Raw genomic sequence first — 13,335 nt, forward strand, 5'->3', positions numbered from 1 at the left:
ATGGCTTTCTCTGCTACGAGATCTATCCAATTCAACCTTCCACAGTCCAATTTTTCACAATAATCGTTCATATCATCTAACACGAATCATAACATATTCGATCTCACAATTTCTAACACTATTGCATCTAATTCCTACGAATTTCCTTCAATTTTAATCCAGATTCGTTCATCCCAAAAGTTCACAATTTTCAGCATAATTATTCCAATCAGAGGTAAATCAATGGTTTATCACTACCCATGACATATTATCCCATAATACCCATTAATCGACGATAAACCCCCCTTACCTGAGTTAATCCGGCAAATCTCTGAGCTTCAAGCTTTTCCTTCCTTCAACCCTTGTTCTCTGGCTTTCTTTGCCCTTTTCCACTTTTCTGCCTCTTTTCCCTTTTCACGTGAAAATAACTCTTTTTACCAAATGGAACCTTTTTACTGATTTCTACTTTTATTCCAATAATAACAAAATAATCCAATAATAATAATCCCAATAATATTCCAATAATTATTATTCCAATAATAATAATAATAATTCCAATTATTTAATTAAATTAATAAATATATTATTAACTCAATTTAAATAATTATCTTATTTTATCGGGGTGTTACAAAGAACACTCAACATCTCCTACTTTCATCCTTTTGGATGTTCTTGTTTTATCCTAAATACTAAAGATAATCTGAACAACTTTGATTCTAAAGAAAAAAAATGTATTATGTTGGGATACTTAGAACGCTCTAAAGGCTATAGAGTATACAATATAGAAGCACTAATTGTGAAAGAATCAATACATGTCAGATTTGATGATAAGCTTGACTATGAAAAGTCAAAGCTAGTTGAAAATTTTGCAGAATTGGAGATAACACTTGCAGGTTTTGAGGAAAAGGCTAAAGAATATGAAGAAGTAGAAAAGGGAACGTCATAAGCACCTGAAGTCACAATAAATCAGAAAAGATCAAGAAATAGACAAAACATCTTTGAAGAATTGATTCTGGGGAACAAAAACGAACCTGTCAGAACAAGGTCAACACTCAAAGGCTCTGAAGAAACACTTCTGGGACTAATATCTTTGATAGAGCCAACATCCTGTGAAGAAGCACTTCAAGACAAAGAATGAATTTTGGCAATGAAAGAAGAACTTGATGAATTTTCAAAGAACGATGTCTGGGATCTTTTACCAAAACCTAAGGGAACTCGGGTGATTGGAACCAAATGGGTATACAAACACAAACTCAATGAGAAAGTCGAAGTGGTCAGAAACAAAGCACGACTGGTGGCACAAGGTTACAGTCAACAATAAGGTATTGACTACAATGAAACCTTTGCTCCAGTCGCCAGGTTAGAATCTATCTGTCTACTTGTATCTTTTGCTATAAACTACTCCATCAAACTATATCAGATGGATGTCAAAAGTGCATTTATGAATGGATATATTTCTGAAATGCACTTTTGACATTCGAGTTTGATCCCTTAAGTATTAATAGAAACTTTTATTTGTTTACCAAATTTCACAGTAAATAAACTGGCACACCTGGTGGACTTATTTGTGTTTTTTAAAACAAAAACTTTTATTTGTGTTTTGATCAACTACTCATCTTGTGTACGGGTGTGTATTATTTTAAGGTGCGGAAAAATAACAAAGAGAGAAGTAAGGAGACATGTTAGAGGATACGTTAGAAGAATGGTGAATCCTAGGAATAACAATGGAGACCAACCTTCTAATAACTATGGCACGGGAACGGTTCTAGCAAATGTAACTGAACCCATTCCTTCGACTGCTAGTGCTACGATAACACCATCAACAATGGTGGTACCGACAACACTGCCTGAAGGGACGATTTTGTCCCCAATACCTCAGAGTCACCTAGTGACACCAAGACCAATTATGGCATCATACTATAGGCCTTTTTCCACAAACTTTACAATGCCTATACCAGGGCGTTAACAACCTTTTGGAATACAAACAACGGTGATGTCAAGTTTACAAAATAACCCTTCGACATTTATGGATAATGTTGCAAATGTATATTCCCCAATTATGGAATCTGGCTTAACATAGGAAACCATGGTCAAAATATGCCATCCAATATAGGGAGGGTATTTGATTCCCACGCAATGCCTGCTTTAACAACAAATTTTGCTATAGAAATGAGGAAACAAATGGATGAGAGTAACCATGACATGTTGAACACACTAACCCAATAGATGGGTACAATATTTAACCCATTGATTCAGAATACAAATTAGAGTTACCAACAATTGGAAACTCAAATGACCATAATTGCTTATTTTTTTGGTGCTCCCGCAGTGCAGGTTTAACCAGTCACCCAACCTTAAATTGTTAGGCAGGTTCGAAACCAGGGGGTAGTATTAGAAGAGAATATTGTGAACCACGGACAATAGAGGAACCCATAATTGGTCAAAAAAGAGATACATGTTGGGGAGGGTAATCCACATGTGGTGGTTGTTAATCAAAATCAGGACGCTGACCAAGTAGTCCATCAAGCTCGACAGGGGAATTTGTTGGGAGAAAATAACTTAACAACCATTATTGAAAGGATAATGGCTCAAATGGGGTTAATATGGGCGTGCAAATTCCAAATTACACATCTCCCATATCAGAGTATGTGTTACAAAATAAATTACCAAGGGGATGGAAAGTCCCTAAATTTACAAAATTCACTGATGGCATAAATGATTCTAGTGTCGAACACATTACTCATTACCTGACTAAGGCAGGTGACATTGCTAACAATGAGAACATGAAGATGAGATACTTCCCTAGTTCTCTGACAAATAATGCTTTCACGTGGTTTACCACTTTACCTCCTCACCCAATCCATGATTGGGCACGTCTAGAGGGGTTATTCCATGAGCAGTTCTACATGGGACAATCTAAGGCTAGTTTGAAGGAATTGTCAAGTGTCAAGCCAAAGTTCTCTGAGTTGATTGATGATTACCTAAATCCGTTCCGTTTACTAAAAACGGGGTGTTTCACCCAAGTGTCTGAGCTTGTCAAAATGGATGCTGGAGAGCTAGATTATTCCAATAGGAAGAAATTAGACACTCAATATTTAAGAGATATGGCCCAGTTGGCAGACAGGGTTAGGTAGGTAGAAAGATTGAGGCCGAGAAGGCCAAAGTGAGTAAGGGTAAAAGAGAGCGGATAACTTATGTTGACATGGAATACCAAGACATAGTGTATAAGGTCGAATGAGTTTGATAACATGAAATAGTATCACATTCTAGGACTCAATTTAATTAAATTATATTATTATTTACTTCAATTTATTTCATTTTATTAGATATTACGCGGTATTTTCTTTCTATTTATCTCAGGTGGTTTATTTGAAGCACAAGTAAAAAAGGAAGAAAAGGAGGTGCAAAAAGGAATGAGAAGAAGCAAATATCAAAAGCCAAAGCCCAGCCCAAAAAAGCACAGGCGCTGTGCCTGTGACGAGCGTCACAAAGGCTGTGACGAGCGTCACGCTTTGCACACTTGTGTGACGAGCGTCACACATGGTGTGACGGATGTCACACCATTCCCCTATATTTTTGGCTTCAGAGACGTTGAGTCCTATTTGCACGCCTAACCATTCGCCACGTGAAGACCTTTGATGCGGATTACTTTTGGAAACAGCTACAGAAAGTACCAGTATAAATATCAGCTTTGCAAACCCTGCAGAGGTTCCACGCTTTTTCCAGACTTCTTCGCCGTTTTCGCTTTTTCGCAATTTTTTTTCTTCCAGCAGTACAAGCACATTTTTACAGCATTACTTTTACGATTTTTATATTGTTTCCTTTGCAATTTCTATTTTCTTTTTCAGCACTTAGTTAATTCTTTTTCGCACAATAGTTTCTACACCGGGAACTATTGTGTACCTTTTACCGGATCTAACCTTACGTTAGAATCTAGTTTTTTTATTCCTTCGCTTTTATTTTTCTTTTTGATTGAAGAATTCAAGAACAAATCCAACCGGCCTGTGGTGGAGTGTTCAAGACTGCTATTTAATTTCTCAGGTTCTTTAATTATTGTTTGAATTTATATATGCCCTTCTTTACTGTTTATTTATATTATTTGCCTGAGATGAATCTGTTTATGCATGATAATTATTTAAGTCTGTTTAGCATGTCTGGCTGATTTATTTAGGTATCGGTATGTAAAGTAAGCGGAATGAAGGAATCAAAACCAAATTGGTTTAATTAAGTTTAAAATTAAAATCACTCTTTTTACGGTCTCAATTTACAGGTTTAATAACAAGGTTTTTGTACGAAAGTAAAAGACATAAAGAAGTTAAAAGCAATAGAACGAGAGTTTGAGTTTTTGACTGGACAGTGTAAATTGGACATTAATTCTAGATCAGGGCGAGAGCAATTTTTAGAGTTAATCAAATTCTAATCTTTTTCAAAAAGTATTTTTAAAGATTGAATGTGAGGACGAGAGTTAAGCATTCAAATTTAATTATATAACCTAAGTCAACAGAGCGAGAGTTTGAGATAAGGGTGTTTAAACGATTAGTGTTTTCTTAAAAAGAGTTTCTACGGATCCTATTGTTTTCAAAAAGTGGTTTTTGACTTAACTATAAGTGACAGCTACGTTAATATAAAATCATAGTTTATTCAACAGAGCGAGAGTTTGAGATAACACTTTTAATCAATAGTGTCAACTGAAAAGATTTATTTTAAAACCAAGAAACCAACGAAGAATTGATTCCCTAATTACGACGAACCACATACCGATATCCGTTTATTAGATATTTATTTTAGATCTTATTTTAGTTTTAGCTTTTCCCCAAAACAATCAAAGTATTACATGCCTTAGCTTTACGAAGTAACCTTAGATAACGGTATATCGATTCATAAGTCCCTGTGGGATCGATATCTTTTAAAACTACGCGATAGAACTGTGCACTTGCAGTTTGTACCCCAAATTCGACTCATAAAGTCGCGATCAAGTTTTTGGCGCCGTTGCCGGGGACTTTTATTTAGTCGATATCGTAACTCTTCTGTTACGCTGTAGAGACTAAGGCTTTTCTTTTCTTTCTTTCATTGATTTGTATGCCACACACTCGCTCACAAGGCGAGCCGTTCTACTTACGAATCAACGATATCGAACTATATCTCCGAGTCTTACGACGAATTCGGGAATATCGTGCTGCAAACAATCTCCCTCCTGTTGAACTCCCTGATTTCAAAAATATTTTCCCTTCGATACCCGAGATGGCAGAACCAGCTCGTGCTCTTAGAGATTACGCCGCTCCATCGCAAGATGAGCCGCATTCGAGTATTGCTCCACCCGCAATCGAAGCAAACAACTTTGAACTTAAACCTTCATTGTTGCAGGCAGTGCAACAGAACCAATTCTCTGGAAATCCTACCGAGGATCCAAACCTTCATTTATCCGTATTTGTCCAATACGCTGATACTGTTAAAGCTAATGGTGTCACTTCAGAGGCAATTCGACTTCGTCTTTTTCCTTTCTCGTTAAGAGATAGCGCTAGAAGATGGCTTCAATCTCTTCCTTCCAACTCAGTCACCACATGGAACGAGTTGAAGAAAGTTTTTCTTGCTCGATATTTTCCGCCAAGCAAAACAGCTATGTTAAGAGCCCAGATAAATGGATTTAAACAGAAAGATAACGAGTCTCTTTTCGAAGCATGGGAAAGATACAAAGACATGATGAGACTTTGTCCACACCATGGTTTAGAGGACTGGTTAGTAATTCATACCTTCTATAATGGTCTCCTGTACAACACGAGGTTAACAATAGACGCCGCCGCAGGTGGTGCACTGATGAACAAACCTTATGCTGATGCTTACCAACTTATCGAAAGCATGGCTCAAAACCACTATCAGTGGGGAAGCGAACGAACAATGGTAGAAAAACCTCAAACGAAAACTGGCATGTACGAGATAAGTAACCTTGATCATGTTAATGCAAAAGTGGATGCTCTGGTCCAGAAAATTGAAAGTTTAAATGTATCACCTCCAGCCACTGTGGTTGCCATAACTCAGAATTGCGAAGTCTGTGGAATCCAAGGTCACACTCCTGCAGATTGTCAACTCCTAACAGGAATCCAAGCGGAGCAAGTAAACTATACTCAAGGAAGCCCCTACTCGCACACCTATAACTCAAATTGGAAGAATCATCCCAATTTTTCATATAAGAGTAATAATGCTTTATACGCACTTGGACAATCTCCAAATCAAGCCCCAGCTATACCTCCGGGATATCAGAAGCCGATCCCATCTACACCTAACAATAACGCCCCTAGGAAATCCAACTTGGAAATCATGATGGAAAACTTTATAGCTTCTCAACAGCAAACCAATAAAGATTTCTTAAACCAGAATGTACACACTGGCGAACAAATTAAACAACTAGCAAGTAAAGTAGATGCCCTGGCTACTCATAACAAAATGCTGGAAACGCAAATTTCACAAGTAGCTCAACAACAAGCGCCTACTGCTGCCCCAACTGGTACATTTCCTGGCCAACCCCAACCTAACCCGAGAAGCCACGCTCATGCAATTACACTGAGAAGTGGAACGGAAGTGGAAGGACCGTCTGACCCAGGGATAGAAAACCAAAACTCTAAAAAGTCAACTGAGGAGGAAAGTGAACCTAAGGAAAAGGAAGAGAGTAATAAGGAAACCGTAGAAACGAAGGAATCTTATGTACCTCCACCACCTTATAAACCACCTATCCCTTACCCTCAAAGGCTTATTAAAACCAAAGATGCGGGCCAATTCAAAAAATTTGTTGACCTACTAAAACAATTAAACGTCACAATTCCGTTTACAGAAGCTATTACGCAGATGCCCTCATATGCCAAGTTTTTAAAAGAAATTCTTTCTAATAAAAGGAAACTTGAAGATAGCGAAACCGTTACACTCACCGCTGAATGTAGCGCTATAATCCAGAATATGCCTTCTAAACTTAAAGACCCAGGTAGTTTCTCTATACCCTGTCACATAGGAAAATTTGTCATTGACAAAGCCTTATGCGATTTAGGAGCCGGTATTAGTGTTATGCTTTTATCCATATGCAAGAGACTTGAAATGGGAGAATTAAGACCAACTAAAATGTCTGTGCAACTAGCATATCGTTCCGTTAAATATCCTGTAGGAATTCTTGAAAACGTTCCAGTGCGCATAGGTCAATTCTACATTCCAACTGATTTTATAATTATGGATATTAGAGAAGATGAAGTTACACCCATTATACTGGGAAGACCGTTCTTAGCAACTGCCGGTGCGATCATAGACGTAAAACGAGGACGACTCACTTTTGAAGTAGGAGAAGAGAAAATTGAGTTCATTCTTTCCCAATTTTTGAAAGTACCTGCAATAGAAGATACATGTTACTTCATGGATATCATCGATGAATGCATAAAAGAAACAGAGTTAGAAAAAGACAAATCATCTGACTATCTTGTAGAAGACAAACTTAACTAATGTTTAGCAATAACACCGGACCCTACGCAATGCCTTAAGAAACCAACCTTAGACCTGAAAACACTTCCCAAAAATCTAAGATATGAATTCCTAGACTTAGAACTTGAACGACCAGTGATAGTTAATGCTGACCTAGGAAAACTCGAAACAGAAAAACTCCTGCATATCTTAAGAAAATATCCAACCGCACTAGGATACAACATCACCGATCTTAAAGGAATAAGTCCCTCTATTTGTATGCACCGCATCATGCTAGAAGAAGACTGTAAAACTTCTAGGGAACACCAGAGGAGACTAAACCCGATCCTGAGTGAGGTAGTGAAGAAGGAAATAACCAAGTTATTAGAGGCAGGTATCATATATCCTATATCTGATAGCAAATGGGTTAGTCCTGTACACGTAGTACCAAAAAAAGGAGGTGTAACAGTCATTGAAAATGAAAAAGGAGAAACTATAACCAAACGAATCGAATCGGGATGGAGAATGTGCATTGACTATAAGAAACTAAACAAAGCAACCCGAAAAGATCATTTCCCTTTACCATTCATTGACCAGATGTTAGAACGATTAGCAAAACATTCTCATTTCTGCTATCTAGACGGTTACTCAGGTTTTTTTCAAATACCGATTCACCCTGATGACCAAGAAAAGACAACGTTCACGTGCCCTTTTGGTACCTTCGCTTATAGACGAGTGCCGTTTGGCTTGTGTAATGCTCCTACAAACTTCCAAAGGTGCATGATGGCAATATTTGCCGATTTTCTAGAAAACATCATGGAAGTATTTATGGATGACTTTTCCGTATGCGGACAAAGCTTTGAAGAATGCCTTGAAAACCTAGAAAGAGTTCTAGAGCGATGTGTAAAAGTAAACCTAGTACTTAATTGGGAAAAATGCCACTTTATGGTACAAGAAGGAATTGTTTTAGGACACATCATCTCGAACAGAGGAATTGAAGTAGACAAAGCTAAAATAGAGGTAATCGAAAATCTTCAACCCCCGAAAACTGTGAGAGAAGTACGAAGCTTCTTAGGACATGCCGGTTTCTACCGACGATTCATTAAAAACTTCTCTAAAATAACTAAACCTTTAACCGGGCTATTAATGAAAGATGCTGAATTCATATTCGACAATAAATGTTTAGAAGCATTTCAAACGCTTAAACAAGCACTGATCTCCGCACCCATAATGCAGACACCAGATTGGAATGAACCATTCGAAATAATGTGTGATGCTAGTGATTACGTTGTAGGTGCTGTTTTAGGACAACGAAAGGATAAAAAGCTTCATGTTATATATTACGCAAGTAGAACTCTAGATGAAGCACAAATGAATTACGCCACAACCGAGAAAGAACTTCTAGCAGTAGTGTTTGCGCTAGATAAATTTCGTTCTTACTTGGTCGGAGCCAAAATAATCATCTACACTGACCACGCTGCTATCAAATACCTCTTAACAAAAAAGGATGCTAAACCTAGACTCCTAAGGTGGATCCTGTTGCTACAAGAGTTCGATTTGGAAATCAAAGACAAGAAAGGAACTGAAAACATAGTAGCATATCACCTCTCTAGACTTGAGAACCTTGAACCGGAAAGAACATCGATCAACGACGATTTCTCGTACGATAAACTTATAGCTACTTTGGAAGAAAATAAAGTTGATAAACAGGTAGAAACCACCTTAGCTATATCCGTTACACCGTGGTACGCTGACCTCGTCAATTATTTAGCTGCCGGAATAGTTCCACCTACCTTATCCTACCAGCAGAAGAAACGATTCTTCTATGACATAAAACACTATTACTGGGATGACCCCTTACTTTTTAAAAGAGGCCCCGATGGTATTTTCCGTCGGTGTATACCCGAAGAAGAGGTAGAAAATATAATCCAACACTGTCACTCCGCTCCTTATGGTGGACATGCAAGTACATCCAAGACCTGCTCAAAAATCCTACAAGCCGGTTTCTATTGGCCAAATATATGGAAGGATGTACATGCAGCTATTAAGAAATGTGACAGATGTCAACGCACAGGAAACATATCTAGACGTGACGAGATGCCACAAAAGGGCGTTTTGGAAGTAGAGATTTTCGACGTGTAGGGAATAGACTTCATGTGACCTTTTCCATCCTCTTTCGGTAACAAATACATACTCGTGGCAGTTGACTACGTATCGAAATGGATTGAAGCTATAGCTTCTCCAACAAACAACACACGAGTAGTAACTAGACTCTTTAAGAATATAATATTTCCAAGGTTTGGTGTCCCAAGAATAGTAGTCAGTGATGGTGGATCGCATTTCATATCCAAGGTACTCGAAAAACTACTACTTAAGTATGGCGTAAGACATAGAGTAGCGACACCTTACCACCCTCAAACTAGTGGGCAAGTGGAAGTGTCTAACAGAGAAATCAAACAGATACTAGAGAAAACAGTCGCCACTTCAAGGAAAGACTGGTCATTGAAATTACCAGAAGCTTTATGGGCTTACCGAACTGCTTACAAAACTCCCATAGGGACAACCCCATTTAAGCTCATTTATGGAAAATCCTGTCACCTCCCGGTAGAATTAGAACATAAAGCCTATTGGGCTATTAAAAATCTAAATTTAAACTATAAAGCCGCCGGTGAAAAGAGAATCCTTGATATAAGCGAATTAGAGGAACTCAGAAGAGACGCTTACGAAAATGCCAGAATCTACAAAGAAAGAACAAAACAATGGCATGACAAGCGCATATCAAGGAAAATCTTCAAACAAGGCGATATAGTCCTTTTATTTAACTCCAGGCTAAAGTTATTCCCGGGAAAACTACGATCTAGATGGTCAGGTCCTTTTCAAATCACCAATGTTTTTCCCAGTGGAGCAGTAGAAATTAAAGGCAAATCTATGGAACCATTTACCGTAAACGGGCAACGTCTAAAACATTATCACTATGCAGAAAACAATGAAGATTCGCAAGTCTTGCACTTAGACGAAATGCCTCCAGAACTTATAAATTATAATTGATAGTTTTTATGTCGAGCTTGCGACATTAAACAAAGCGCTTAGTGGGAGACAACCCACAAATATTTTAATTTTTCTATTATTATTTTTCTATTTTCTTCCTTAATTATTCTTTTAATTTTTGTTTAGTATTCATTCTTAATTTATTTTATTTATTAAAAACTTTTCTCTTCTTCTTTCGGCATTTGGCCAAATCCTGACTAAAACTCTTGTTTTTCTTTTCTCTAGCTAACACTAACCTGATGGGACAAATTGATCGTATGGGTATCAAATTCAGAGGAACAGCTCAGAAACAAAAGTTTGAGGAACTAGCCACGAGAGAGATGCTACCTAGTCTGTATGCTGATGACTGAGCAATGACTGCCCTTGGACTAAGACAAAGTGTCCTGTATTTGCTGAGTCAGATTGGGTGGGAAACCGCTCCTATCCGTAGACAATTTGTCACTTACCGGAGACTGACTCTAGAACTCCTTAGTTCTCTGATCTATCTACCCAGCCATGGGAAAGGAATAAGCAGAGGTTTCATCCAGTTCAGAATGTTTAACATGGAGTACCAATTTAATATCCAAGACTTTACCAACCTTTTAGGTTTCCCTACATCCTTTGACACATTCACAGTGAGCCAAGAAGAACTTTTTGAATATAGAGAACTTGAACACTTTTGGGGAAGCTTGAGTGGAAATGACGATCCCGAGGAACATGAGTTTCTCTCTGGAAACATACATAACCCGGCCTTCCGTTATTTCCATAAGATCCTGACCCACACCTTATTTGGGAAGAAGCCAAACAGTACCACAGTTTCACGTGATGAACTCTTCATCATATTTTGTGCTTCCCAGAACCGTCCAGTAAACGGTGCCACTTTTATGTTGGCAAATTTAGACCACCTTATCCAAGATGAACGAGCACCAATTCGAATAGGCGGTTTGATAACCATGATTGGTAATGCTATCGGATTACGTCAGCCTATGCTTGACTTAAGCCCTTTTTGTGGCATTACTACTATGAGTATACCCTTCCTCTTCAACACTATGTTTATAGCAAACCTAGGATCTGACGAGTTTGAGCTTATAATTAATAACCAAGTTCTTTGCCTATTCACCATGCCCGATCCTAGGACTAGTGTTCATAACCGCAATAACTGGCTCTACAATCTGAACGAAACCCCCTCTCCTGCTAGATCCACTAAATCCATCCAGGACTATGAGATTTGTGATGACCAGATTCCTTATGCTGAATCAGACCCTCAGACACCATCTGGTTATTATGATATTAATCCTCCTCCTCAACCTGTTCAGATCGAAGAATCGGCAATACCCGACCTTAGACATCATATGCCCGGAACTGATTATAACACCGCCATTGAAGCTTTGATGTCAGAACAAGACACCCTCAGAGAAGAGTTCGCTAACATGAGACACGAATTTCTGGGATACATGAACAGTATGACAAATCAGTTTCACGAGTTGCTATACCGTGTTAACTCCTTTGCTCCTCCGGCCAGCGATCGTGCAGATGGATAGAAGTCGTTTTTCTTAGTTATCTAGTTTTAGTTAGTTTTATTATTTAATGTTATTTCAAATTATGTTCGTATTTGTTTCTCTTTCGCATTTTTGTTTTTTTCTCCATTGTTACATTATGATTATTTTATGAAACTATTGAGTTATCCTATTTTATTATGAATTATGCAATATCTATCAAAAAAATGCTCTCTACTATTGCTGCCTACATAAATTATTAACAATATAATATATTTATGCACTATTATACAAAGTAGAATAGCATGCAGGAAAATTAAATAGCAAAATAAAATAATCTGAAGCAAAACAAAATAAATAATAAAAATAAATTACCAAAATCATTATGAAGAACGCTAGCAGAACCATGCCAAAAAGACTGTGTGACGAGCGTCACACATTCTATCACGGACGTCACACAAAGTGCTTGTGACGCCCGTCAGGCCCCTGTAACGAGCGTAACGCCTTCTGAACATGTTAACGTTACAAAGCCGTTGGAGACGAACGTTACAACCCTACACCTTTTTACCTTCCCCATTTATTCACATTTACCCACATTTATTTACTTTTCAACCACTCCCTTTCCAACTTCAAATTTTTCCTATAAATACCCACCATACCTTTCTTCCTACATCACAACTATTCTATACAATCAAATATATTTTCTTTTCTTTCCTAATTACTTCTTCCAACTCATTCATCAGTATGGCGGGAAATCAAAATTTTGGAAACATCATCTTCCGATCTGAAGATGATAACTATCAAAGGGAGCAGTTCGAGCGTTTCCAACAACGAGGTGTCACCTCTACCAGGTATCCTGATTCAACTTGTTTACAACAATTAGGATTACTTCAAGGTATCGAGTGGATGCTCCGCCTTGCCGATCTAACCTTTCTATGCACGCATAATCAACCCACCTACCCCTCCCTAACCTTAGAATTCTTAAGTTCATATGCGTACAACACTCCCACCGGTGAGGACGAATTCTTAACCGGTACCGCAACCTTCCGTATGTTCAATACCGAGTACTCCCTATTCCAAAACCAATTGAGTACCATGCTACAATTCCCCATAGAAGGTCAAGTCTACCCCAGAATCCCTCCAAACCTAAACTGGAACACAATTGCCGCTTTCAACCTCTTTAGGAAACTATCCGGTGTAGATGCCAACAACTGGGAAGAGCTCCTTGTTTCCCATATACATAACCGAACTATCCGGTACTTTATCCGCATCCTACAAAACACAGTTTTTGGAAGACCGAACAACAGCAAGGTCAACGCAAAGGAACTATTCTTCCTCGAATGCGTCTTCGAACCGAATGCTAAGGTAAACGCCGCCTCCTTCCTATTTCATCATA

The 13,335-nt window shown here is 38.2% G+C and overlaps 1 non-coding gene across 1 annotated transcript; it reads right to left on the reverse strand.

The window, feature by feature from the left end:
- Positions 1-5,598: 5,598 nt before the first annotated feature.
- LOC127108627 (small nucleolar RNA R71) lies at positions 5,599-5,705 on the reverse strand. The gene has a single exon (XR_007796153.1). It is a non-coding gene; the product is annotated as a small nucleolar RNA R71 (small nucleolar RNA).
- Between the last annotated feature and the right edge of the window lie 7,630 nt (positions 5,706-13,335).

This window comes from Lathyrus oleraceus, chromosome 7 (genome assembly GCF_024323335.1).
Source record: "Lathyrus oleraceus cultivar Zhongwan6 chromosome 7, CAAS_Psat_ZW6_1.0, whole genome shotgun sequence".
NCBI classification, from domain to species: Eukaryota; Viridiplantae; Streptophyta; class Magnoliopsida; order Fabales; family Fabaceae; genus Lathyrus; species Lathyrus oleraceus.